Here is a 25,037-nt window from a genome sequence, read left to right as displayed (position 1 = left end):
GAGACGACGCAATAGGAAGGGGACCAGTAAAACCCCTGCTACTCACTCGGAATGTTAATTTTTCCTACGATCACATTAATAGCAAGTGACAAACACAGTGACAGGTCGAGAGCGAGGAAGGAAGAAAGGGAAACACTTTACATTTCAGTTCCTTAAGTGGCAGGTCTTTCCTGCTTTTTGAACAAGTGCATTTTTGTTTTGCACTTGGTCTCACAAATGCTGTGGCCGGTCCTGTGCCGAAGATGCCCCTGGAAGAAAGGGCAGGGTGAGCAGGACAGAGGATTATGCTTCAGGTGTCTTTTCTGCCTCTTGCCTGCTTCCACGCGGGGCTCCCGCCCAGAACTGTTGCTCGCCTCTCAAACCCTCCAGTCCAGTCATTCAATAATTGACCTCTATTGAAGACACTGGGCGCAGTTCCTATTTTGAGCAAATGTCACGGTGACTGCACCGTGCTAAATACTGTAGAATTATTTTCCTCATCACTGAATTCCTTTTAAAGTTGTACCTTCCTAACAAAGAAAGAAAGAGACGCATTTGGTTATCAAAGGAAGCCAGCCCCCAAATTTACTTTCCTTCAGCTGTCATGCAAATTGTGAGCCAGAGGCCTAGCAGGATGGCTTTGAAGATAGAGATCACAGTGAGGTCCTAGAGAGGCTTCAATAGGGTTTCTGATGATCCTGTGATTGACTCAGAGAAGGAAGAAAAGAGCAGAGAACAATGGGAAGAAGTCCGCTCTTGAAGTCATAAAAGCCCAGTGTCTAATTCTGGTCCTCTCCTTGCCTGGAGGAAATGTCAGTTAATAGCGAAGGGGTCAGACAGGGCTAGACCAGGATTTCCTCAAGTGCATTCCAGGGGGTGCCAGTTCAGGTGGTGGGGGGGGTAGGCGGAGGGGTGGGCGGGGACGGGGGAGTTTTGTCCTTAAGTGAATCGTTGGTAAATGGAGAGTCAAACCAGTGTCTTTGTGAACTTCTTGGAGCCCAGCAGAGTAAACATGATGTAATAGTCTAGAGGAGGCCACAAGATGCAGAATTTTTGTTGTAACTGGACTCACACCAGTTTGGCTGGCATCAGTAGCCTTCAGTGACTAAAGGTAGGTGAAGGCAGGTCTCCTGGCTGTCACACGTGGCCATTGGATAGTTGCTTACAATGCAGTTGCATCAAATTTTCAGGCACCTGCTAACAGTACCTCGCCATCGGGGGCAGAAACAGTGATGTGGCCCGAGTGATGAGCTCCTGATACGTTCAGATGCTCTGATGGCTTTGCGTAGTACAGATTTTCCTGAGACACACGGGGCAGCATCCTAGCAGCAAGACTGAGCTAAGGTTCTAGTGGGAGATGGGAGAGTCTCCCAGCTAGTAACTGGAAAGAGGACCAGTGGGGAATCCTAAACCTGCAAGGCCGCCATTTTGCCAGGTGGAGGTGCTTTGGGTCTGCGGGAGTCTTACTCCCTAATCCTGAAAGGGATCAGAATGTCTACAGCATTTCTGGCTATTCTGTTTCTAGCCGTATTCTTGGACACCGCCTTGTTCAGCAAGAAGAACCACTTTTAACATCCATTATGCTAATTAGCAAAACTTCTGGTGTTGACCAGTCAAAAAGACAGTAGACACCACTGTTGGAGTGAGGGAGTTGATGAGTATTTGTGTGTGTGTGTGTGTGTGTTTTGTTTTTATTTTTTGCAGATCCCAACTCACAAATTCTGGAAGGCAGGTTTCCACTTAGGGCGTTGCAAGTATTAAATGTGTAGATCAAACCAAGCATCCTCCCATATCACACTCTTCATGGTCTCTACTATTTTCAAGTCTATTGTAGATACTACAATAGTTTCTGAAATGTAGGAGAGCTCTTTTCCCTGGAGCATCTTTTGGGATTGGGGTTCTAAGGATCCCACTTTAGGAACTGATGGGTGGGATCAAAGAATTTCCATCTGGGAGCCTCTCCGTTACTGCGTGGTTGTGCCACTCCATGCAACTCACTTAACCTCTCTGCGGATTCTTGGGTTCTCGTCTCAATGAAATGGGATACTAATAAGTATATTTTTTAAGTGCCCTGTAGCCTGCTCTAAAAGAGAGTAAGAACTGGAGAAGTTTTGGAGATGGCTGAAATACAGACTCTTGACCCAATATCCCCATCTACAACATAACAGCAGCGATTCTCTTGTGCATTTGGCCAAGACCACATGAAGTCGTAGGCATGAAAGTTCTTTGACAACCGTAAAAATACTTCAGCTTTGGAGTTCTTCCCATATCAAGCGCCTCTCCTCCATGATGGCATGAAATGGGAGACTATGTTTAAAATGAAAGATGCTTCCGGTCTTATTTTGTGAGATTACCATAGTGTCCATGTTATAGAAGAGAGACAAAGGGAATTAATACTTAATGAGAAATTGCTATTTTCCAGAGATTCTTAATAAATTATCTCATTTGACTTTCACCTACACACGAGTGGGTATTATTTTAGGAAGAGGAAGCTGAAACAGAGAACAGGGGGAATAATTACTCAAATTCTCACAGCCAGTAAGTAGGAATGGCCTTGAATTGAGCTGGTCAGAATTCTAAAACGGGCATTGTTTCTACTACACTGAGTAATGACATTGCTGTCATTGGCCTTGGTGTTCCTTGCTGTGCAACGGGACAATGTTGGCTGCATTTCCATAGTGTGCCAGTGAGAATAACAGGTGGGCTTTCTCACTATATCATTGGACATTCTGTCAGTGATAAGAGACAGCATGAATTTGGGGGGCTTTTTTACTAAGATAATTAGTAACAGCCACATTTAAACTGACGGTCTAATTCAAATGCCTCCAGGGGCCACGCAAGTAACGTCAATAAGGTTGGGCCAGCTTTGGCAGTAGTGGAGGCCAGGAACCCCAGTTCATGGGGCAGCCAAGTGTCGCCATGCAGAAACGTGAAGCCAAGAGTTGCTAAACTGCCAGGGTTTTTGGTTTTGTGTGTTCGGTTAGCGAAAAGCTGGAACTCTGGCTTTGTGAAATTTCCGGTTTTTAAATATTAGAAACGAATATAAATCACTAGTGCTGAATCTGTGCTGGCTAATGCTTCATACGTCCAAGGGTAGAAGGAAAAATAAATGTCTGTGAGCTAAAATCTATAGTAGGCCTTCCATTTAAACCCCTAAATTAAATTGGGTTTGCACTGATATTAACTATGGTTATTAGCTATTGCTGATATAATGTTACAAGTGGGGAAAGAGACCAAGTGGTGAAATGCATCAGGAGGCGGCACCGTGATTCTCGGGGTAAGACAAGGGGATTTTTCTTCTTTTAATCTTGTTCTTCTAATTGTATAATATCTTCGTTCTTTTCCCCCTCCTGAGCCACGGTGCGCCTTTAAAGCCCCGATCCCTTAATTTGTCTTCTTTAGCAATGGCAGCATGGGAAATTTTGTCAGAGACATGATGGTTCAGTAAATGCCTTTGTCTAGGTGTTATTTATCAACTAGCAGGTGGGGTGAAACCAGAGTTTTCTAGAAAGACTGGAAATGCTGAGACCTTGGTCTTTGCTTGAAGGTCCCTTAAATTTGTTGAAAAAAGATTTTTGTTTGTGGTTATTCATCAGCCTTCTTATGGAAAATCAAACTGATATGATATTGCTTTGGTGCTGCAGTGTTTGTTATTTGATATGTAACATCTAACATCTGTCAAAACATCTAAGATCTATTTCTTCGAGTGGCAGCAGCAGATTGGATCCAACATTTAAGAATGACGAATAGTCATTGCAGCTAAGAGACTGAGAGTGCTTAGAGGGAAGAGAAAATAAAGGCTCTCCTCTGCCCGGGAGGTCCTGCCCCCCCAGGGTTAAACAGTGGGCCATGGAACCCGTCTGCTTCATTTTCACTCGCAACACTTCTGACACAAAAAGTGTGTATATATATTTTCCATCCCAGCAACCACTTCTGACACCAACTGGGCATCTTACAACTCCATTCGGAAGCTAAGTCCCTAGAGTCAGTACAGACCCCTCGGGTGGAAGGTTCAGTCCCACACGAGTGCCCCGTGTCCGGTTGCTGCCTACACTTCTGACCAACTGGCTATGCATTGGAGATTCCCAAGACCCCTGACCCGCTAGGTCAACTCCCACAACTCGGGAAGGCCCTTTGCCTACTGTTACCAGTTTATTATAAAGGCAGCAACTCAGAAGCGGCCAAATGGAAGAGATACGTAGGGCAGAGTGTGAGGGAGGAACGCAGGGCACATCACCCTCCCAGGAGCACAAGGTATTCACGAATCCCTTTCCAAATCCTGTCACGGAGGGGCGTCTATGTAGGTTTCACTGCCTAACTATTGTTGATTAAGTTATTGGCCATTGGTGATTGAACTCCATTTCCACTCTCTCCCCTCCCAGAGGTCAGGGGTGGGAAAGTTCCAATCTTCTACTCATCTCTTGGTCTTTCTGGCAACCAATCCCCACCTAACCTCTCCCACTCAGGGATTCCGAGTGTTTAGATAAAGACCGAATAGGTATTCTTATGTCACAGTTGACCGGAGATCGATTCCCCCCTTCTACCCACTTATTAGCTACATAAACTTGGACAAGTAACGTTGCCCGTGCGTGCCTCCGTTTCCTCATCTCTAAAATTCCTAAAACAATTTCTAATTCGGAGTATGGTTGTGATTGCTGAGTGAGGTTCTGAGGCCCTGGTATATGTTCTGATGGTGATGGGTATCTATTTTGATGGCTGGCCAATAAAGGTGTATGGTGCTTGGCTTCCTTGATGGTTAATTTGCGTATTCCTAGGTCATTTGAATGTGAGGAAATTCCAAATCAAGTACAACACTGGCATTTCACTAACCGTCACCATAGTCTTAAGCAATCAGCATTTATGGCATTTCAATTAACATGATATCCACTCTTTATTTGTAAAGTTTGATCAATTTTGACAAATGTACACTGCCCTGTAACCACCACCACAATCAAGATCTAGAACATTGCATCACCCCAAATTTCCCTCCAGCTCCTTTGCTATCCGTTCCCCCTGTGGTCCTGTGAAATGATTTATCTGCTTTCTCCCACATAGTTTTATCTCTAAGATATAAATGGAATCCTACATCTAGTATTCTTAACCTGTGGGTAAAATAAATGCAGTGTGTTACAACCAGTATTTAGAAAACTGAGCTAGAAAATAGCAGAATGAAACCTGCTTAGTAATGGTAAGTATAGGATGTCACATTTTTGGGGTGCGTGTGTGTGTGTGTGTGTGTGTGTGTGTGTGTGTGTGTGTGTGTCTTCTGGCATAACATAAGCTACCTTTCTCACAGCATGCCAGAATCAACAAAGTTACAGCAAAAGAAAAAGCACAATCCTAATCTAATAGCCTTAAAATGATCTCTGATACGTGGGAATGAATAACTTCCATTTCACCTGTCACCTGAGCCAGTTTGGGGCCAGAAGACTAGGGATCGGACAGACAGCTGATGTGTTACCGGCTGTTCACCATTGGCCCAGGCGCAGTGCTCACACCTTATCTCATTTAATCCCCCCTGTAAGCCTGAAATTCCAGAAGCCTTTTACAGGTGAGGACGGTGAGGCTAAGTTCAAGTCCTCACGACCAGCGGCTAAAACTCAAAATGTGGGAGGTTAAGATTAACCACCGGGCATGTGGTTAGACAGCTGAGAGGACTAAAGAAGGAAAAGAATAGGAGTAAAGATATAACTTAAAATAAATCCCAATTTCTGGCTGCTACTAGATTATCAAACTGCTACCAGACAAATCCCAAGTAGGAGTTGCCAAGCCCAGTGCGGGTGCATGAGTCAGAGAAGGCAGAAGCTCATGAGCGCCCTGCCTACAGTTAACGTGTGAAGGTGTCCAAAATTGGGTGGCTGAGGCCATGGACTCTGGCCTCACACCCAGATTCTAGTCCCTGCTGTGCCACTGATGGGGTCCTTGACCCCTAATAGGACCGTTAGTGTCTCGGTCTAGACTCCTACTTCACAAGATTTTGTGCCGATTCAGGTAAAGTAGGGTTTCCCAACTTCGGCGCTATGGATATTTGGGGCTGCATCGTTCTTCGTCGTGGGGGGCAGTTCTGTGCACTGTCAGATGCGTATGTCGCATCATCCCTGACCGCTGCTTCCTAGATTCCAGTAGCAGCCACCACCACCAAAAATACGCCCGGTTGTTGCCAGATGTCCCCAGGGGAGGGGGAGGGGCAAATTTGCCCCCGTTTTGGAAGCACGAGAAGAAAGCAAACCAGATCAGAACAGCTTGAATGCGTTGCTGAGCCACGTTCCTAGTTCAACTCACAAACACAGGCTGCGTGCTTTAATGGCCGGGAATGGCGCTCGGGAGCGAGGGTTCAAGTGTATCTTGCCGTCCGCTGGAAGAGGCCCCGATGAGCTGAGCTTCGGGTAGCCGGGTCAGGAGAGCACCCCGAGGCATCTTCTGCCTGCTGGGCTGTGCGTCCAGTAGTGTTCTTGTTGAGGGAATAGCACTGGAGGTAAAAATTAGCAAGTTGGTAAGATTTAGCCAGGCCTATTTTTACTGGCCTAGAAAGACAAGGCCAGTGTCTTGTACTAGCAAATAAGTGATCTGTAAAAATAAATACAGCCTGGGGAAGCGGTTGCTGCAGAAACGCTAGCAAATAGGCGGCATGACATCACGTCATTTTCTTACTTTGCCCAGGTGCTGACAGAGGGCAGCTGGCCCAGATTTTCTCCTCCCGGTGAAAACCTGCAAACTCCCTCCCCGTTTTCTGTTAGACTCAAACTTTCCTGAACCGAGCTGTGTTTCCAAAGATTTGATCATTCAGGGGCGCCCGGGTGGGCGGCTCAGTTGGTTACGCGTCCGACTTTGGCTCAGGTCCTCATCTCATGGTTCGTGAGTTCGAGCCCCGCGTGGGGCTCTGTGCTGACAGCTTGGAGCCTGGAACCTGCTTCAGATTCTGTGTCTCCCTCTCTCTCTGCCCCTCCCCTGCTCGCTCTCTCTCTCTCTCTCTCTCAAAATATAAAAAACATAAAACAATTAAAAAGATTTGATCATTCATTAGGACTGAAGAGTTTTGTTTTATAGGGAGTATGGCTGTTGAAGCCAACACTGCTGACTGCCTACTCAGTCCCCACCTTTCTCCCTTATACTTAACGCTTTTCCTACGAACCTGGTTTTGTTTGGGGGAAGCAATGATCCCACTCGAAAGTAAAGTAAAACCTTGGTGTGCAAGCATAATTCGTTCCAGAAACACGGTGGTAATCCAAAGCACTTGTATATCGAAACAAATTTCCCCATAAGAAATAATGGAAACTCAGATGACTTGTTCCATGACCCGAAACTACACATATAAAAAGGATTAATACTGTAATATAATACAAAATAATAAAGAAAACACAAAATATAAAGAAAAGCAAGCAAATTAACCTGTGCTTCCTTTTGAAAGCCTTTGTGGCTGGTGTCAGGGAGGCGAGAGGAGGGCTATTGTGACTTTCACAATCACTAACCAAATCACTGCTATCTATTGGCTCAATGGAGTCTTTTTCTCTTCATGCAACTTTAACGAGGAGCCTGTCCAGTGACCTAGAATGACGCAAGCGTTCCTAAGCTCACTCTTGTCTGGAAGAGCAAAGCACTGTCCACAGGTGCTTGGAAGTGACAAAAAATACAACAGTGCCAGCTGTGGGCACCTTCCAATGTCCTGAAAATTTACTGATTTCTGCCAAACACCGTGGCCTGGGACCAAGTATCCAAGCATGGGAGGTGATCACCCACAATCCCGGAGACCGAGAGAGAGAGAGAGAGAGAGAGAGAGAGAGACCCAGAGAGAACCGTTGGCTCAGTTGTGATCAGGTGACGTTCGGTATCCTATACCGCTTGTGTTTCCAGACATCACTCGTTTATCAAGTTAAAATTTATTAGAAATGTTTACTCATCTTGCAGAACCCTCACAGGACAAGTTACTCACCATCCAAGGTTCTACTGTACTTACTTTTCCAGATTCTCTGGGATGCCATGAAACCCAGTTCAGGCCCGCAGAAGGTTTTCTTCTCCAGCAAAACAAAGCTTCTGGAGGTGAAGGCTTTTATCCCTGAGCCTTGGCCCTTTCCTCTTAATCTTGCTTGGAAAAAAGATGGGATGCTTTCCCCCTCCATGAGGAGCAAAGACCCGTGGTAAGGACACCAGAGAGGAAAGTCAAAGAAGCATGGGTTCTCTACGCACCCCGCCCCCCCTCGCACAAGTAGCTCTGAAATCCTGGACGGCCCTCGTCTGGAGTTATTTCATATGAAAATTTTCGATTTGGGCAAGCCACTATAGATGGGTCTCTAGTATCTGAAACCAAGCATAATCCTAACTGAGCTGTTGGGTATTTATCTCTGTAGTGTTTGGCCGGTGTTGTAAGGATCCCAGCCTCGCAGGCATGTGGACTGAGGTTAGCATTCCTGTGTGTGGTTTTTCCAGTCGATGGCGTCTTCACATGACACCGTCCTGGCCGCCTTCTCTGTCAGGCACAGCGGGTATGGGGCCTGGGCTGCCTGGGACCCACAGTACCTTTAAAGGCCCATAAAAACCTTTTACTTTCTCTTAAAATCAGAGGGGAAAAAATCCAACTTGAGTTATATTGGTCTTTTTTAAAAACTCAGTTGTATAATATAATTTTTAATAGTATTTTATGGAAGAAGGGGCCATGAAGGCAGAAGTATTTATGGCCCATGAAGGTCATCATATGTCTTCACTTCAAGAAAGAACTGGTCTCCTTTACTGTTCATTTTCTGTTCCCATTCTTCCTTCTGTGGCTACAAGAACATGCCTCCATCAACAGAGGAAGCCAGAGGCACTGGAAAACCTTCTGTGTTAACAGAACTGTGCCCAGCATGACTTTTTTTTGTCAAGTTTGTTCTCCTGGCATCAGTTTTCTAAAATGCATTGATTGATTCACGTGTTTATTCCACAGTGACTTGAAGGCCCACGATGCAGCAGGCACTGTGGGCAGGGTACTGATTATTTTATTTTTTATTTGTGAGAGAGAGAGAAAGAAGAAAGAGAAGAGAGAGAGAGAGAGAGAGACAGACAGACCTGGGATCCAAAGCAGGCTCTGCACTGACAGCACAGAGCCCAACGAGGGGCTTGAACCCACGATCCTCGAGATTATGACCTGAGCCAAAGTTGGAGGCTCAACCAACTGAGCCATTCAGGCGCCCCAGGATGGAGATCTTTTGAGACTTGTGCGGATTGATATGCAGAAAACTCAGTATCTGGCACTCAGTCCTGCTTCTAATTTCCTTCTATGTGACTGTGAGCTCCAAGCCCATCGCTCTGTCCACGTTCCTTCTCTCTCAGTGTACTTAACATCAGAATTCGAAAGTGGCATCTTTTCAAGATGGGATCCGCCTAGTTTTGCAGAAGAGCAATGCTTTTGCCTTGAATTTAGTGAAGGCCCAGGGCTCCTTCCACAACCATTACTGAGATGTCTCAGCATTGCTTCTCTAATAATGTTGTTCTGTAGAAATGTTTGCAAAACTCATTCTCGAAGCAAAACAATCAGCAGTGTAAGATCCGGTAATTCAAAGGCCTATTTAACTACCTTTCATTGGAAGAAGCTGTCAGAGTTTCAGACCCGGTTTATTTTTTTTTGTTGTGTTTTTTTTTTCTTTTCTTTTTTTGCCTTCTTAGAACTCCCTTACAGATCCATCTGTGAAAAAAGCAATTGGTTATTAGAAAACTGCGTTGTTCTCCATTATAAGATTACACTGTGCCACATCAGAGAGCCTCGAAGATTCTCTAGTAGGTTATAAAAGTGCCAAATATAATTTGTATGCAAATATCTTATGCAAAAGATTACTTTTATTTATTTTTCCGATGGCATGCAGGAAACCACACCAAGTGAATTTGAGACAAACACATGACAGATCCTGCTGTGATAAGAAAACCTCCTAATGCAAAGTTGCCTGTAGAGAAGAAGAGGAAATTTCCTTTGTATCCACTCATTCAGATTCTCTATAAGAAATAGCAGGACTTCTTGTCTCCAGGAAACAGAGACTCAAGATCACCTTTCCTCTGCTATCTAAATGTGCCCGTTTTCAACCTGCCTGTCCCCTGCCTGGTTCAGGAATTCCAAGGAGGCACCAGAGAGAAGTGTTGGCCAATGGATTCCATTGGGGGACAGGAGTAGTCCCGCTGAAGCCTTGTTGATGTGGAGTGAGTTAACTCGGTCATTGCCAATTCTCCCCCACTCTCCTGTTGTGTGGGAAGGCAGTGGCCGGGGATATATCCATATGGGGCCATCCTAGTGGCTAGATAGTCCTTTCCTTATTCGACCCGCGAGGATGACGCCCGCGATGTGCCTAGCAGAGCACAGGGCAATTGCTTTAAGAAATCTGATAGTCTGAAGTTCCAAACATATTCAACACATGATTTAACTCTGTAAAATAATTTGAGGAATGTCGGAATCCCCCAGAGATGTCCCCTGTTGCGTCTTCCATTTAATCTTTTCTCAACAGAAGGTTTTGCTTAAAGCTGAGCGTACCCAGGGGAGCAGGGAGTAATAATTTCTTGAGTGACCGTAGTCGCTTCGTCAAAGAAGCCCAGAGTAACACCTACACATACACTCCTTCGTTTATCTGTTCATTCCCTAAATGTGACTAGTACCCTTGATATGTGCCAGGCATCATGCTAGGCTCTAGGGAATAAGAAGAACCACGCTTTGAAGTGATTTTTCTCAAGTCGCTTGGTACCATGCGAGAGAGCTTGAGGGGATAGAGATACAAGTTCAGCCCGGTGGTGGAGTGCTGATGGTAGGAGGGTCCTGAGTATTTTGGAAGTCCAGGAGAGGGGGACCTAATCCTAACTGGAATGGTCATGGAGGGCTTCCTGGAGGAGGTGATGCCTGAAGAATGAAGAAGAGTGCTGAAGCCCAAACAAGCGTTGCCCCCTGGGCGGGTAGGTGTAGTGGAAGGAGGACAGGGGGACACTCTAGAGGATTTGGGGAGCCTCGGAGGAGGATGAGGTGGTGGAAGAGAAGCATGATGTTGGAGAAAGGTGGTAATTAAGACCATTTGGTAGATTCAGCTGACTGGCCATGGGGTGAGAGAGCCCGGCATGGTAGCAACATTTGGTGTCTGGTCCCCGACTGTCCCCTCTCTGGAGTGGCATGCAGGAAACCCGCCCATCTCATTGCCTTGCGCAGAAGCCCTTTCTCCCCCATGTCAAGGAACTATGGAAAAGGCCTCTGTGAATTCTTGCTAGAGCGCAGATTCTGTGATGGCACAAAAGAGCCAAAGCCGTGCGATGCGTGGCTCCTTACAGCCATTCACTCATCTACCCATCCAGCAAGTGTTTATTGAGGACATGCTATGTGCTTTAGACATTGGAGCTGCCACTGTGAATAAAATAGAGCAAATTCTCGGCCCTCGTGGTGCTTCTAGTCGAGGAAAGTAAAGAATAGGTAATATCTGCGCCATGGCAGCTGTTGATAGGTGCTACCAAGAAAACCAAGCAGGGACGGCGTGGGGAGTTCTGGGCCACCTGTTGGAATTCTAAGTAGGGTGGTCACAGAGCGTCACCATGAGATGGTGTTGAGCGAAGACCTGAAGTGGGTCAACCTCAGAGTCTAGAGGAAGGGCATTCTAAGAAGGGCACAGTGAGGGCAGAAGTCAAGGAAGAAGGGTGGCAGGAGAGAAGGGAGCTGGTGGGGGGCGGGGCGTGGAGAGCAGGTGCGGGTGCAGGGACCGTCCAGGTGCGAGGAACCGCACTGGGAAGCCGGAAGGGCTGTGAGTCCAGCTAGCATTTTGTTTGTCCTTGACCAGGTCGAACTGCCGGGCAGGTGGCAGCCGGGGAAGGTGTCCATGTCTGGCCCCGAACTGCGGAAGGATTTGTACTCCCCCGTAAACACACGTGTGCCAATCCTCTGGTCCCCAACACCCATGTCCCTCCCAGAGGCGCCTTCTCCCCCTTGTCCTCACTGCTGCGCCCCTTCCGTCACTGCAGGAAAAGGTGAAATCTGCCTTTTACTGGTGTGTTTGGATGAACTGTCGGAGCGTCCGCTGTTCCGTCCAAGTTTGAAATATAAGGCCCACGTTGTAGAACTCATCCGCCGTGCCTGCCTTTCCATAAATCAGTGGGCTGACAAGAATTGTCTGATGATGGGCCCAAGGATGCCACCTTCATTGTTGGTGAGGACCGCGACGTGCGATTGCCTTCACTTCTGCACCCATGGCCGCCATCCCCAATCAATCACCGCATTCTTTCCTGCCACACTGAGCAGAAAGGCCAAGGTCCTTAACGATGGCTTTCATAAAGTCCACACAGTCCTTCACTCCGACGTCCCCCCCAACCCCCGGACTCTTTTTCTTCCTCCCCTCCCCCCTGACCTGGGTCACTCTCTGTCTCCCACCTTGGCCCCTGGTCTTCTGAGCCCCCCGCCGCATCTCACTGAGGGCCCTTGCCCTGTCTGTCCCCTGCTTGACCGCCTTCCACCGGCGACTCCCGTCTCTGATGCCCTTACATCTGTCAGGATCTTTGGTCGAGTGAATCCTTCTCAAGGTCCTAACCTGACAGCTCTCTTTAAAAATGCCTGCTGCCCGCCTCTGACTGTACCTCAGATCCCCAGTGCTCTGCTCGGTAGGTCTTTTTTTCACCTTCCCTCTTATTCTATGACTTGTCATTTATGTTGTGTCGCCTCCTCAGAAAGTAAGTCATGTGAGGACAAAGATGTTGGTTTTGTTCACTGATCTGTTTTAAGCACCCAGGAGAGTATCTGACACATAGTAGGTGCTCTGCAGAGATTTGTTGAATGACTGTTAGGTTCCTGGGGGAGAAAGACAGAAAACAGCGCACATAAAAACCCCCTGTTTCTGTGATAAGTAGTGGGTTTATATATGTGCATATATTTACATGGATAGACGTGCACATGTGTGACTAGTGAAGGTGTGCGTGTGTATGTAATGAGTACATGTGCACGCATGCATGCACACACACAGAAACACACACACACACACACACACAGCTCAGAGGGCGTAAGCAGACCACACAGCCTACATGTTAATATCTAGGTTGAGGAGTTTAGGGTAAACTTAAACTCATTTTTATGAATGTCAGTTTATATTATCTAATTCCTGAAGGGAATAAATAACACTTTATACTCTGGAAAACATAAAATTTATAAAATATAGATTCTTGGGTTTTTTCCCTAGGGTGTTTATTCTGACTTTGATTTTATCAGATACGATGGTTGAAACTAAAAGCATTTGGTTTCCTTGAGACCGTCAACTGCTTTTTGTTGGGCGGCCCCGTGTTGCAATCTTGGAGGGCGGGTGTACAGGGCCCGGGACGGCCTCCAGCGGAGGATGTGTCTGTCTGCGAGGGGCAGAAGCCCTTTTCAGCAGCAACAGCAGAGCGCTCAACAGTGGAGACCCCGGAGCACCAGACTAAATAATTACTGCTTTGCTCCTAACTCCCTATTACCATTCAGCTTCCCTGGAATTATTAAACTCTCGTGTTTGTGGTGTTGTTTATACAAGCTTCCTTTTTCTTATTTAAGCATTCAAACAAGTACCTTTTGGAAAATACAGAAACGAGTAAGAGTAAAAATAAAACACACTGTCGTCTTACCTACCGGTCTGTCCACTGTCAGCATTTTGTGGTTTTCCTTTGCCAATTCTGTGCATACGTGTGCAGTCCGCGATTATTTCAAAAATCATAATTATACCTTATGAACCATGGCTTTTCTCATTCAAAATGATAATATGAGGGTTTTTTTAAAAAATAAGTTTATTTATTTCGAGAGAGAGCTAGAGAGCGAGCAGGGAGGGACAGAGAGCAGAGAGGGAGACAGAGAATCCCAAGCAGGCTCCAGGCTCCGAGCTGTCAGCACAGAGCCCCATGCAGGGCTTGAACTCCCCAACCGTGAGATCATGACCTGAGCTGAAAGCAAGAGTCGGATGGTTAACTGCCTGAGCCACCCAGGTGCCCCGATCATAGGAGCTTTTGGATCACTCAAGAAATTTAAAACACATGCTTCTTATTAGTTTCATATTTCAGTTTATGAAGTTTCCATGAATGAGTTATGGCTCTACACTTGAACATTCCAGTTGTTTCCAAAATGTCTGCAGCCGTCAATGGTGTTGCGGTGAGCACCCGTGACTGTTCATCTTTAGCTGCGAATCCTAGAAACGGTACCACTGAGTCAAGGTGCACATTCCTCTGGTCGTTTTCAAAGGCGGTTGAATTTACGCCTTTTCCTTTTTTTTTTTTTCTATGTCTTTCTCCTTGCTACAAATAAATACTACTATTAATCAAAAAAAAAATTTTTTTTGGCGGAAGCAATTAGTGATGGCACACCCCCTCGGAGGGAGGAGGGTAGAGTGGAAGGCACCGGGCCACGTCCCTCCTAGAATTTGCTCTCCTGTTACCCTTGGACCAGGGAGCTTTCCTTTGCATATTAAGGAATTGCTTTGTTCTTCTGTAGGGGACGAACTTGACCTTGGACTCACTTGCCTCCTGTGTTCCCTTGGGAGCCTGATAAAGAGGGCAGGCCGGCTGTGTCAGCAGGAGACACTGGTCAGGGTCAAAATGACCACCGCCGAGTAGAGCGGTTAGTGCACGGGCCTGTGAACAGCCACAAGTGAGCTACAATGACGTGACGAGAAGCACAGCGTTGAATTCCCCTTTGGGGGATGACTCTTGTCCCTGGGTACCTTCCTCACATGGACCCTCTCCTCCCGCCGAAGAGACATCCCTGGTGTCCCGCTTGCTGGCTTTCCCGGACCGCCTGCGGGCTGGGTGTGCTCGTCGGGAATCTTGTGTGTCTGTTACAGACAAATACGGACCGGAATCCCAAGCCCGGGATCTGTCACTCGACCGCACACAAAGCCTCAAAACCTGGTTTCCTTGTTCGGAAGACAGGAAGGGTAATCGTGCGCATCTCCTGGGTATTATTAAGATGGAATGAGACCACACGCACCGAAAGAGGCTCTGACCGCAAATTAAGAAGTCAATAAATAATGGTAGCAATAACTGTAGCCATCGTACAAAAGTGAACATTCGTACTATGTTGTTTTTTTTTTTTTTTTACATTTATTTTTGAGAGAAAGAGGGCGGGCGGGGAAGGGGCAAAGAGAGAGAGGGGAAACGGAGGATGCAAACCAGGCTCTGAGCTGTCAGCAGAGAGCCCGACGCGGGGCTCGAACTCACAAACCGTGGGATCACGACCCGGGCCAAAGTCAGACGCTTACCCAACTGAGCCCCCCGGGCGCCCCCATCAATATTATGAACGTGCTGTTCCAGTCAGGGCTGGCTTCCTGGATGCACGACCCCCACTCAGAAGGACGCCACGCTTGGCTTAATGCTCTGCTGTCATTATCCTGAAATCCCTGGGAATTCCCGAACAGGGGTTTGATTTGGCTGGTGGATTTTGGTCTGGGCGCCACCAAGTAGGTAGCCGGTTCTCATTCCAGTATAAGGGGTGCCTTGTAAATGAGGCCTATTTTACCTCAAAAGAGACCTGTGTTACCGAGAGCCTAGATTTGCAGCTTTAAGAGCTCAAGCAGAAGCCGAAGGGGAAGAAACGGCAACGCTTCACATCCACGCAAACCCTCAGATTTCTTCTCTACAAGTCAATGGGGGAGGAAACCCGCACATCCAGTCTATTGGTTAGAAACTTGAGGGACGTAGAATTTCAACTTTCTGCAATCACTGGGCTGGTGAGCACTATGCTAGACCGCTCGGGGTGGGCTTTCAGGGCCCTCGGGCTCTGGCAGGTCCCCCCGTGACGCCTCTTCTCAGTGGGTCCTCTCTGCTCCCACCAGAGGAAGGGAGGAAGGGAGGAAGGGAGTCTTTTGGTGCAAAGCCTTTCCTGCGGGCTGGAGGGTCCATTAAGCAAACGGTAAGCCCTCTGCGTCTGGGGCTCCGGAGACTTTATACAAACAAACCCCCTGCACTCACATGGAATAGCAAAGCGTGGTCTCTGCTTTGTTTCTGGGGCGCTCTGAACGGTGCATAATAATGCGACTGCTCCAGGCGCTCCAAGCACGGGTCTCCCTGTGATGTCTTCTGTCCTCATTAACTTTCACAAGGGCAGATTGGCACTGAGCGCTAATGATGCGTTTCCGTGGGCCCTGTTTGGCGTCTTGACTGTTGGCAGACTTTGGCTTATGGGAAAATGATTACTCCGGTTTTTCAGAGCAGGGAGAGTTTGGTCCTAAGAGCGTGGGTATCGTCTGCCCAATGGGGCCATTCTGGGCCCGCGTTTCTGCCATTTTGGGGAAGGGATCTTCCAGGCTAGCCGCTGGTTCTAGACCTCTTTGGTCTCCAACCTCCAACCTGACCTCGTCCAGATCGTTTCTCATGTTTTCAGGCAAAAGTCGCTTCCTCCACTCCCAAGACGGATTCTGGGGCCCTTGCCGTGGCCCCCCGAACTCCTCAGTTAGTGACCCCATGCGTTCTTTTTGGACTCCTCATCCTCTGACGTCCCCATTAGACCTGGACCTTCATAAGGTCAGGGACCAGGTCTGCCTTGATTCATCCTGAATCTTCTGCATTTCCAACAATGTCTGACGAACAGCCAGCAAACATTTCTAGAGCTCTCTCTTTGGAAAAATCCAGCCATGCACATGAAACTTTGAGATACAGTCTACAGGATCTCACTCCCTGAGGTTCTCCATGCAGATAGATGTCCGTGCATCTTAGGACATAACCCCCCCTCTGCGCTCTAGCATTTCAAATACCACAATCTCCACTGCAAAAAATCTGTCAAGAGTAGTTCAGACACCACCTGGGTATCTCCAGGGATGGTGGGCTCACTACATCCTTGAACATCCCATCAAGGAAACAACGTATTAGAAAGTAGGTGGGTGGGCGTTTGAGTGGATAGATTCACTCACTGACTAGATTTTATTGGGGGCCTTCTCTATGTCAGGTCATTTTCTAGGGAAACAAGGGTAGACAAAACCAAGCTCCTGTTCTCCAAGAGCTGTATTCTAAGGGAGAAGGCAGACAGCATTAAAAGGACTAGTTACGTGTCAGGTATGATTATTGCTATGGGGACAGTGAAGCAGGGCAGGGATGGCAGGGATGGGAAAGAAAGGCTATTTTATTTTTTATTTTTTTAAAATTTTTTTCTTTTCAACGTTTATTTATTTTTGGGACAGAGAGAGACAGAGCATGAACGGGGGAGGGGCAGAGAGAGAGGGAGACACAGAATCGGAAACAGGCTCCAGGCTCCGAGCCATCAGCCCAGAGCCCGACGCGGGGCTCGAACTCACGGACCGCGAGATCGTGACCTGGCTGAAGTCGGACGCTTCACCGACTGCGCCACCCAGGCGCCCCAAGAAAGGCTATTTTAAATAGACTAGGCAAAAAAGATCTTCCTGACACCCGAATAAAGTGAAAAAGAGAGCCATGAGAAATTGAGGCAACGGGCTTTTCGGGTAGAAGGAACAGTGGGAGCAAAGGCCCTGGGGCAGGAAGGCCAGGGCGGCTGCCTTCGGCCCTGAAGGTTACCATAAGGATGTAACTTTTCCCATGTTTGATGGGAAGCCTTTGGGGGGCTTAACAAGGGGAGCGAAGTGGTCCCATTTTAAAAAGATCCCCGTTTTATGGAGAGGAGACTCCCGGGCAGAAGGATGGTGATGTGGAGATCAGTGAGGACGTAAGTGTGGTCCTCCAGCTGGGGCGTTGCTTGAGCACACTGTCCTTCAGCCAGCCCCGCTCACAGCTCCGCCCCTCTCAGATGGAAAGATGTATTTGCCCCCAAGGGAGATGCAGATACCCCTGCTCTTGGTGCTCTGCTTTCTGTTGGCATGACACAGGAGTGAGTCTGGTGCTGGGTCGGGGTAGGTTTCCACGCACCCCCTTCCCTGGCCAGACTGGGTCGTAGACACAGATCTGGGTCCCTGAACTTCAAGAAGGCTAGATATGACACTTCTAAATTTCCTTCCAGTTAAATTTCTCTCTGGCTCCCCGTCCAGCTGGATTCATGGGCGAATATACCTCTGCTACGGCCGAGGCTCACGACTCACCTGGGTTGTACAAAGGTCCTGGGGTCTTTTGCTGAATCACCAAGAAGAGGCTGCTGTTTATCTTGAGATGCCTTCTGCTTCACTTCTCGCTGTCCTCTGAGGGCCAGCAGTTCTACTGATTCTCTGCTACATCTGGGAAGTAGAAAATTTTGACAAGGCTGGAAGTCCCTGCTTGAGACAGATGACAGGGAGGTGGCACTCATTAAAAAGGGGATGCGTTCCAGTCAAAGAAATTAATCTCTAACTGTGACCTTTTTCACTTTTATGCAATCAACATTCTGCTAATGTCCTCTTTAGAAAGACAGCATATATATAAGTAAATACATTTGTCTTCATTAAACATTGAGCTCATGGTTCTCTCGTGCATACAGCGACGATTAAGACATCGATCTATACTCCAGCCACACACACATTAGCAAAGGAGGCAGTCATAAGAAGCAAAGCTCTAATGCACAGTCAGTGGGCAAAAACGTGTGGGCAGCAGCTGTGATTTGAGTGAGGGCATATCTCTACCTGCCGGAATCATCGCGAACCAGGAGACTATCAGTGTGAGCTTGGACTTGGGTTGTTAGGTTCACTGCGTAGGTTGTATAGAAATAGGAGTTGTCTTTTTCCTGTCTTCCTCACTGCGAAATAATGACAACAGTGATTCATTTATTGGCCAGTATTTACTGAAGGCCTGCTAAGTGTTGGGCCCTTCCTGCCCTCATGGAGCTAACGCTCTTGTGTGCAAGCCAGATGGTAAGCAAATAAGCCAATAGAAATATCACGGGGTACTAGGTTCTGCGAAAAAAACCCTGCAGCAAATGGATAGAGAGTGAGGGTGGGGGTAGGGTGTGGTGGGGGGGCGGGGGGGGGTCTCTGGGTGTTGGGGGAGGGGAATCCTAGGAAACCTTGAGGCACATTCCAGGCAGCAACAGCGCGGAAGTCTGAAGCAGGCGCATGCTTCGAATTGTGACGAGCGATTCCCATTGAGAATATATATATATGTATATATATATATATATATATATATTTTTTTTAATTTTTAACGTTTATTTATTTTGGAGACAGAGAGAGACAGAGCATGAACGGGAGAGGGTCAGAGAGAGAGGGAGACACAGAATCTGAAACAGGCTCCAGGCTCCAAGCTGTCAGCACAGAGCCCGACGCGGGGCTCGAACTCACGGACCACAAGATCATGACTTGAGCCGAAGTCAGTCGCTTAACCGACTGAGCCACCCAGGCGCCCCCCCATTGAGAATATATTTAATAAACAAGTGAGTAAATTAAAAGTGTTGCGGCAGAGTCTTGTGACGTCTTCCGTGTGCTGTCCCTGACACTCACCTGTGCTTTGGGAAGCGCACCGTGGAGCTGAAGCTGTGTCACACCGGCGAGGTGCTGGGAGCTGGTGCAGCCACCCGGACGAGACCCTGGGGTGCTGCAGCTTAGGGGACAGAACTACACGTTAGGAGGGACCGGGGTCCCCGATGCAGCGGGATTCCATACCAGTCGTGAGGTGCTTCTGCTCGGCCGTTACTGGACAGAGAAGCAGCCGATTCCGATCTCATTGCAGCCAAAGTGTGGTTTTGAACTTGGCTACAGCCCTCGCCTGGCGTCCTTCACAGTTATACCTTCAGCTCTGCCCACACGTATCATGTGACTGCCCTTGGCCCTGGAGAAATGGGAGCCCCCGGCCTTGGAGTTTAGTGCTTTCAGCCCAGTGGGGAAGAACAGATTTTATTTTAGTAAGAATAAAAGTTTTTAATGTTTCTTTAGTTTTGAGACAAAGAGACAGAGCATGAGCGGGGGAGGGGCAGAGAGCGAGGGAGACACAGAATCCGAAGCAGGCTCCAGCCAGGCTCCGAGCTGTCCGCACACAGAGCCCAACGCGGGGCTCGAACTCCTGAGCAGTGAGATCACGACCTGAGCCGAAGTCAGACGCTCAGCTGACTGGGTCTCCCAGGCGTCCTGGGAAGAACAGATTTTAAATAAGGAATTACTTAATTGAGAATGTACCACAGGCGAGGCCTGACCTAGGCTGGAGAAAGTAATGTCAGAAGGAGAATCCAACGATGGATGGATGGATCGACTCCAACATGTTCTTGCAGTGACTGGCAGCCTGTTGTCCGTTTATGTAAATAAAATTTTATTGGCACACAGCCATGCCGACTCGTTCCCATATTATCTGGGGCTAATTTGTGCTACAACAGCAGAGTTGAGGAGTTGTGAAAGAAACCGTACGGCTCACAAGACCAAAAATACTTCCTGTCTGGTTCTTTAAGGAGAAAGATTTTCCAGCCTCTGTTCTAAGTGCAAAAGGAGATAAGGGCGTGGGTGGGCCAGGTGGGGGAGAGAATTTTGAGTTGAGCGAAAACCTAGCTGCTTACGGCAAACCAGGGATTGGAAAGTCAAGGCTCACAAAGGCCAGACAAGTAACAGAAATAAGTGTATTGCATGGGTAAGATCCCAGAGAAATATGCTTTCCACCATTGTTTTTTGAATATATGCTCTGCTTGGGCTATTTATTTATTTCCCCCCTTTAGTAGAGACATTGCTACAGAAACATTTCTTAAACCTAAGGAAAAACTCACAACAACTCTAAAAGCGGCAACTAAAATTCAGATCTCGTATGAATGGGACAATAGGGTGGGGTGGGGATTGTGGAAAAACAGGACCATGCCTGTTCCTTGTGAACCCAGCTCTGGCAGCTATTAAGATTCTTGTTAGAAACCCTGGAAATCCAAATTTTCGTGAGAACTCTCTTAGTGTTGCCACAATGGATTTTGTTTTGTTTTCACAACCCAACTTAGCTGCAGGCAGGATAGTCTCTGTGGCCCCCAGTTAGAGACCTCGGTATAGGCGTTTAAAAGACCCAGGGTCTCCTACCTTAGTCGAGGACAGAGTTCGAACAGCCCAGGAGCCATGGGCAGATTTTTTTTGTCAAGTTGTATGTCTCACGGTCACAAGGTGCACTGGGGAGCCCAAGGAGGGGGAATCCATTGTGACCATCCAAGGTAGCCTCTGCACTCTTTGGGATGATGGGTAACGCGGCAGGCATTAAATAATGGGGAAAATCTGAGTAATAGAAGCGAGGAGAGCTGTAAGACCTGGAAAAGCACGGGCGGGGAAGGTAAGAGTTGTGGAAGAACAAAGAAGGATTTGTAAGACATTTGGTCTCCTGAGAATAAGTCATATATAAGGGACTCTAAGAGGTCGGCAAGCAATTTGAAATCTGTGCTCCTTCCATTATCTGCAGTCCCTTCTTTCTGTCAGTCGCTGACCTCTGAGGTCAGGTTTGGGTTTAAATTCGGTCTCCTGGTCGTTTCCCAACTCGCTCGTGGCGATTTAGAAATTCCCCAGCAGGTGGCGATGTTCTCATTTGAAAAAAGGAAAAGGGACCAACGAATGAGCAACTCTTTGTTTAATGGTGTCCGCTGGGTTCTCTGATTCCTGCCTAAGCCAGGGTTTATAGCTAATAAAGTAAAAATAGCTTACCCACTTTTCCTTTTTTATTTATCTTACAGCACTTTCCTTAGATCCCGCCACACCAAGACCATAATATTTATTCTGTAGCGTTTGCTATGCAAACTGTATGCGAGGGGCACATCTGTATTATTCCAGGCATCCTCTCTAGAAGCGTAACGGCAGGCGTGAAAGAACAGAATAAAAGTACGTGTGCATAGATGGTTGGAGAGCTGTCTCAAGGATAGGGGTAAAAAAAAAATAAGGGGTGGCCTCCCTTCCAGCTTTCTGAGACTTGTTGATTTCGACACAAGGTCTGCTTCCAAAAGACCTGTTCCAAGCGAGAGGATATGGAACCATTTTTAAGAGTTTATTTTTCAGCCTGTCCATTTGGAGGATCTCAGCACAAAAGCACCCAATCAGAAATGAATGGCTGTTTCTGCACGAGGTGTGAATACCAGAGCTGTGAGGGCACGAGGTGGGAAATGACAGAGAGAGAGAGAGCTCCCAGCAGGCAGCCTTTAAAATGTTCACTTATTTCTCTGACCCAATAGATGGTGGCCCCATGTAGATTTCCTCAGCCCCCAAAGGACCGTGTTGAATCAGGACACTTCATCAGGAGTTCACTGTCAGCTCTGGCTGCAAGAAAGTTACATGGGTCCATGTCGAGAGGACAGTAGGAGCCGGTTCGCAAGCCAGTGAAAGAGGAAATACCTGTGAAGAGTTCGTCTGAGGCCGGCAGGCAGGAAGGGCTCAGCAAGTGTTAGTAATTCATGTCTCCTTGGAGGTCAAGAAGGTGTGTTAATAGATTTAATCTATTCTACTGAGATCTCCCCCTCCCCCAATTCTGGCGCCTTCTTCCTCTCTGCTGTGCAGTTCTGTTTCTCATACCTGTATGTTCTCAGTCTGCCTCTCTTGCTCTAAGGGGAATAAACGTGTGTGTGTGTGTGTGTGTGTGTGTGTGTGTGTGTGGCACATTTCTCTCCCTTCTCTGTTGGCCCCCTGCTGGCCATCCTCTCCCCACCTCTCCTCTCCTCTCCGCCTCTCATTGATGGGAAGGTGATTGCTCATGTGCATTTGTTGCCTGCAGACCTCTTGGATTTCCCACCAGGAAAAACAGGGGTAAAGACTGACCCTTTTCGGGGCACCTGGGTGGCTCGGTTGGTTAAGCATCTGACCTTGCGCAGGCCACGATCTCAGTTTGTGGGTTCGAGCCTTGCGTCGGGCCCTGTACTGACAGTACAGAGCCTGGAGCCTGCTTCAGATTCTGTGTCTCCGTATCTGCCTCTCCCTTGCTGAATCTCTCTCTCAAAAATAAACATTAAGAAAAAAAGACCTGTCCTTTTCTACATTAAAGAACATCTCTTCGAGGTGGACTGCAGCCTGGCTGGGCTGAGATGGGTAGAAGAATAGGGAGAGAGAGCAAGAGATGCAGAATAGAAAGCTTTCGACATCAGGCTCCACAGAGGCAGCACTCATGGCCTGCCTGCTACTGGCCTCCCCAAGAGGCCCTGCTGGGCATCACAGGTGGAGCCCAGGTGCCCAGGCCATCCTCCTCCTGGCCACATCCTCCTCCTGGCCACATCCTCCTCCTGGCCACATCCTGCCCAGTGTGGCCAGGAGACTGGATCATTTTGCAATGGACTTTGTGTGCAAGACTCCATCCGTGTGGTCTGCAGGTAGCTGGCTAAAATTAATTTTTACACTACAGGTTTTTTATTAGTGGGCGCAACTTCTGGAAGTTTCAGCCAAACTTCCCAGAGAGACACCAAGCCTGAAAAACAGGGATAGATTTCCCATGACAAAGGAGCAATCAGCCACCTCGCCCTGCATGCTCCTTCTCACTGGGCACCACAGGCTTACCCCAAGCTCTGAGAACCTCATTGACCTGCTTGGTAAGGATCTGGCATCTAGAACCTTTCCCAGAGTCTGTGCTGAAAGGGCCCTTTGGGGCTGACATTTTGAGCTGCCCATTCCGGACCGTGATGCTTCTCAGGGCTTTGATTTCAGGGCACAGGTTCACCTGTGTGGGGTGAGTCAGGGAGGTCTTGCCATCTTGGAAGGCAGGATGGATCAGTTGCTGTTTCCAAATCCCTTCCAGCTCTAAGTTTTGTGAAGGGTAGCAGTCCGGTCCAATGGGATCAGACCAGCTTCATTTGTTCAGCAAACATTAGACAGCGTCCCAACACTGTTCTGGGCATGGGGGCTCTAAGATGAGTTTGAAAAATGTCTTGCTGCCGTGGAAGATTCTTTAGAGTGGAGTAGATACAGGCTCTACGTGAGACCAACACAGGATGGCAGGTGGCAATAAGGCTAGAAGGGAAGATTAAAGGAGTGACAAGGGGTCGTCAGGGAAGGCTGTGTGATAGAAATATTTGGTGGGGAGCTGAAAGAGGGAGAAAAGTAGTTATCTGGGGGAAAGAATGTTCCAGAGAGTGAGAACAGCACATGCCAAGGCCCTGAGGTAGAAGTGGGAGGAATGTATTGGAAGAAAAGCATGGAATCCAGTATAGCTTTGGTGAAGTGAGCAAGAAGAAAGTAGTAGAAAAGGAGGTTGGTGAGATAAGAGCAGGCATCACGAAGGTTATAAAGAGCTTTACAGACCCTGTCTTTTGAGTTTCATTCTGAGTGTAAGACGATGTTTCTGGAGGGTTTTGAGCAGAGGTGTTATCTAATATGACTCCAACATTTTAAGAGGCTCATGTGTTTTCCTCATTTTTCTAAAGGGGAATGTGGTGTGTGTATGTATGTATGTGTATAAGGTTGTATGTAAATAAATGTATGTTTGTACACACCTGTATACAAAGTTATGTATGTTACACATATAATTTGAAAATAACTGTAGTCTATGTCTATAAACCCCTTTGTCTAAATCTCTCCTGTGCACGAATCATTTACCTTTGAAGTGAGAAAGCCGTTGTCAAGCCCCTCTGAGGTTCTGACACACTCCATATCCTCCCTGGGGACATCTGAGCAGAGAGTGATGACCCATGCCCTCCCTTTTCTTAAGAAGTAGCTAGAAGCGGGGATGTTTGAGAAAGGTTGGGAAAGGCTGGCTAAGGAACATGAAACATAGGCAAGGGAAAATGATTTATAAGATGTCCTTGATCATTGTATGGCTTTGTAAGAATGCACTGGGAAAAACTGGTGTTCTCATTACACAGAATGCTTGTCTCTCCACAAATGTAAAATGACTCGAGAGAGAGCCTTCTGGTGTTAATGAAGTACTGTGTGTATTTTTAGAAGAATGCAGGAGAATAAAAGAAATAATTCACAATGAGACCACAGGATGTTTCAGATAGGATGTGTGCATTTGTGTGTGTGCATGTGTGTGTAATGTTTTTTAAATGGAGATTTCTTCAAAAATGACTTTTGTTGAAAATACATATTCTGATTCTCCTACAACTAAAGTAATCTGGTTTTGTATCTGAGTGAAAGTCTGTGGAGCGTATTTTGTCTAAATCAAGGATCTGCCTGGTATCTTTGACCAAAGTTCTAAAGCTTGGCTGCAAACCCGGGTTCTCTCATTTTCTTCTGCTCTTAATGGGCCGTCTCCTGAAAGTCGACTGCAGTTTACTAGTGAGGGTGGAGTTATCTGAGGTGTGGGGGGAAATTTTAGGAGTCTTTCTTTGAAGT

This window comes from Prionailurus bengalensis, chromosome A3, assembly GCF_016509475.1.
Source record: "Prionailurus bengalensis isolate Pbe53 chromosome A3, Fcat_Pben_1.1_paternal_pri, whole genome shotgun sequence".
Lineage (NCBI taxonomy): Eukaryota > Metazoa > Chordata > Mammalia > Carnivora > Felidae > Prionailurus > Prionailurus bengalensis.
The sequence above is the reverse complement of the archived record's forward strand: the minus strand, read 5'-3'. Positions refer to the sequence as shown.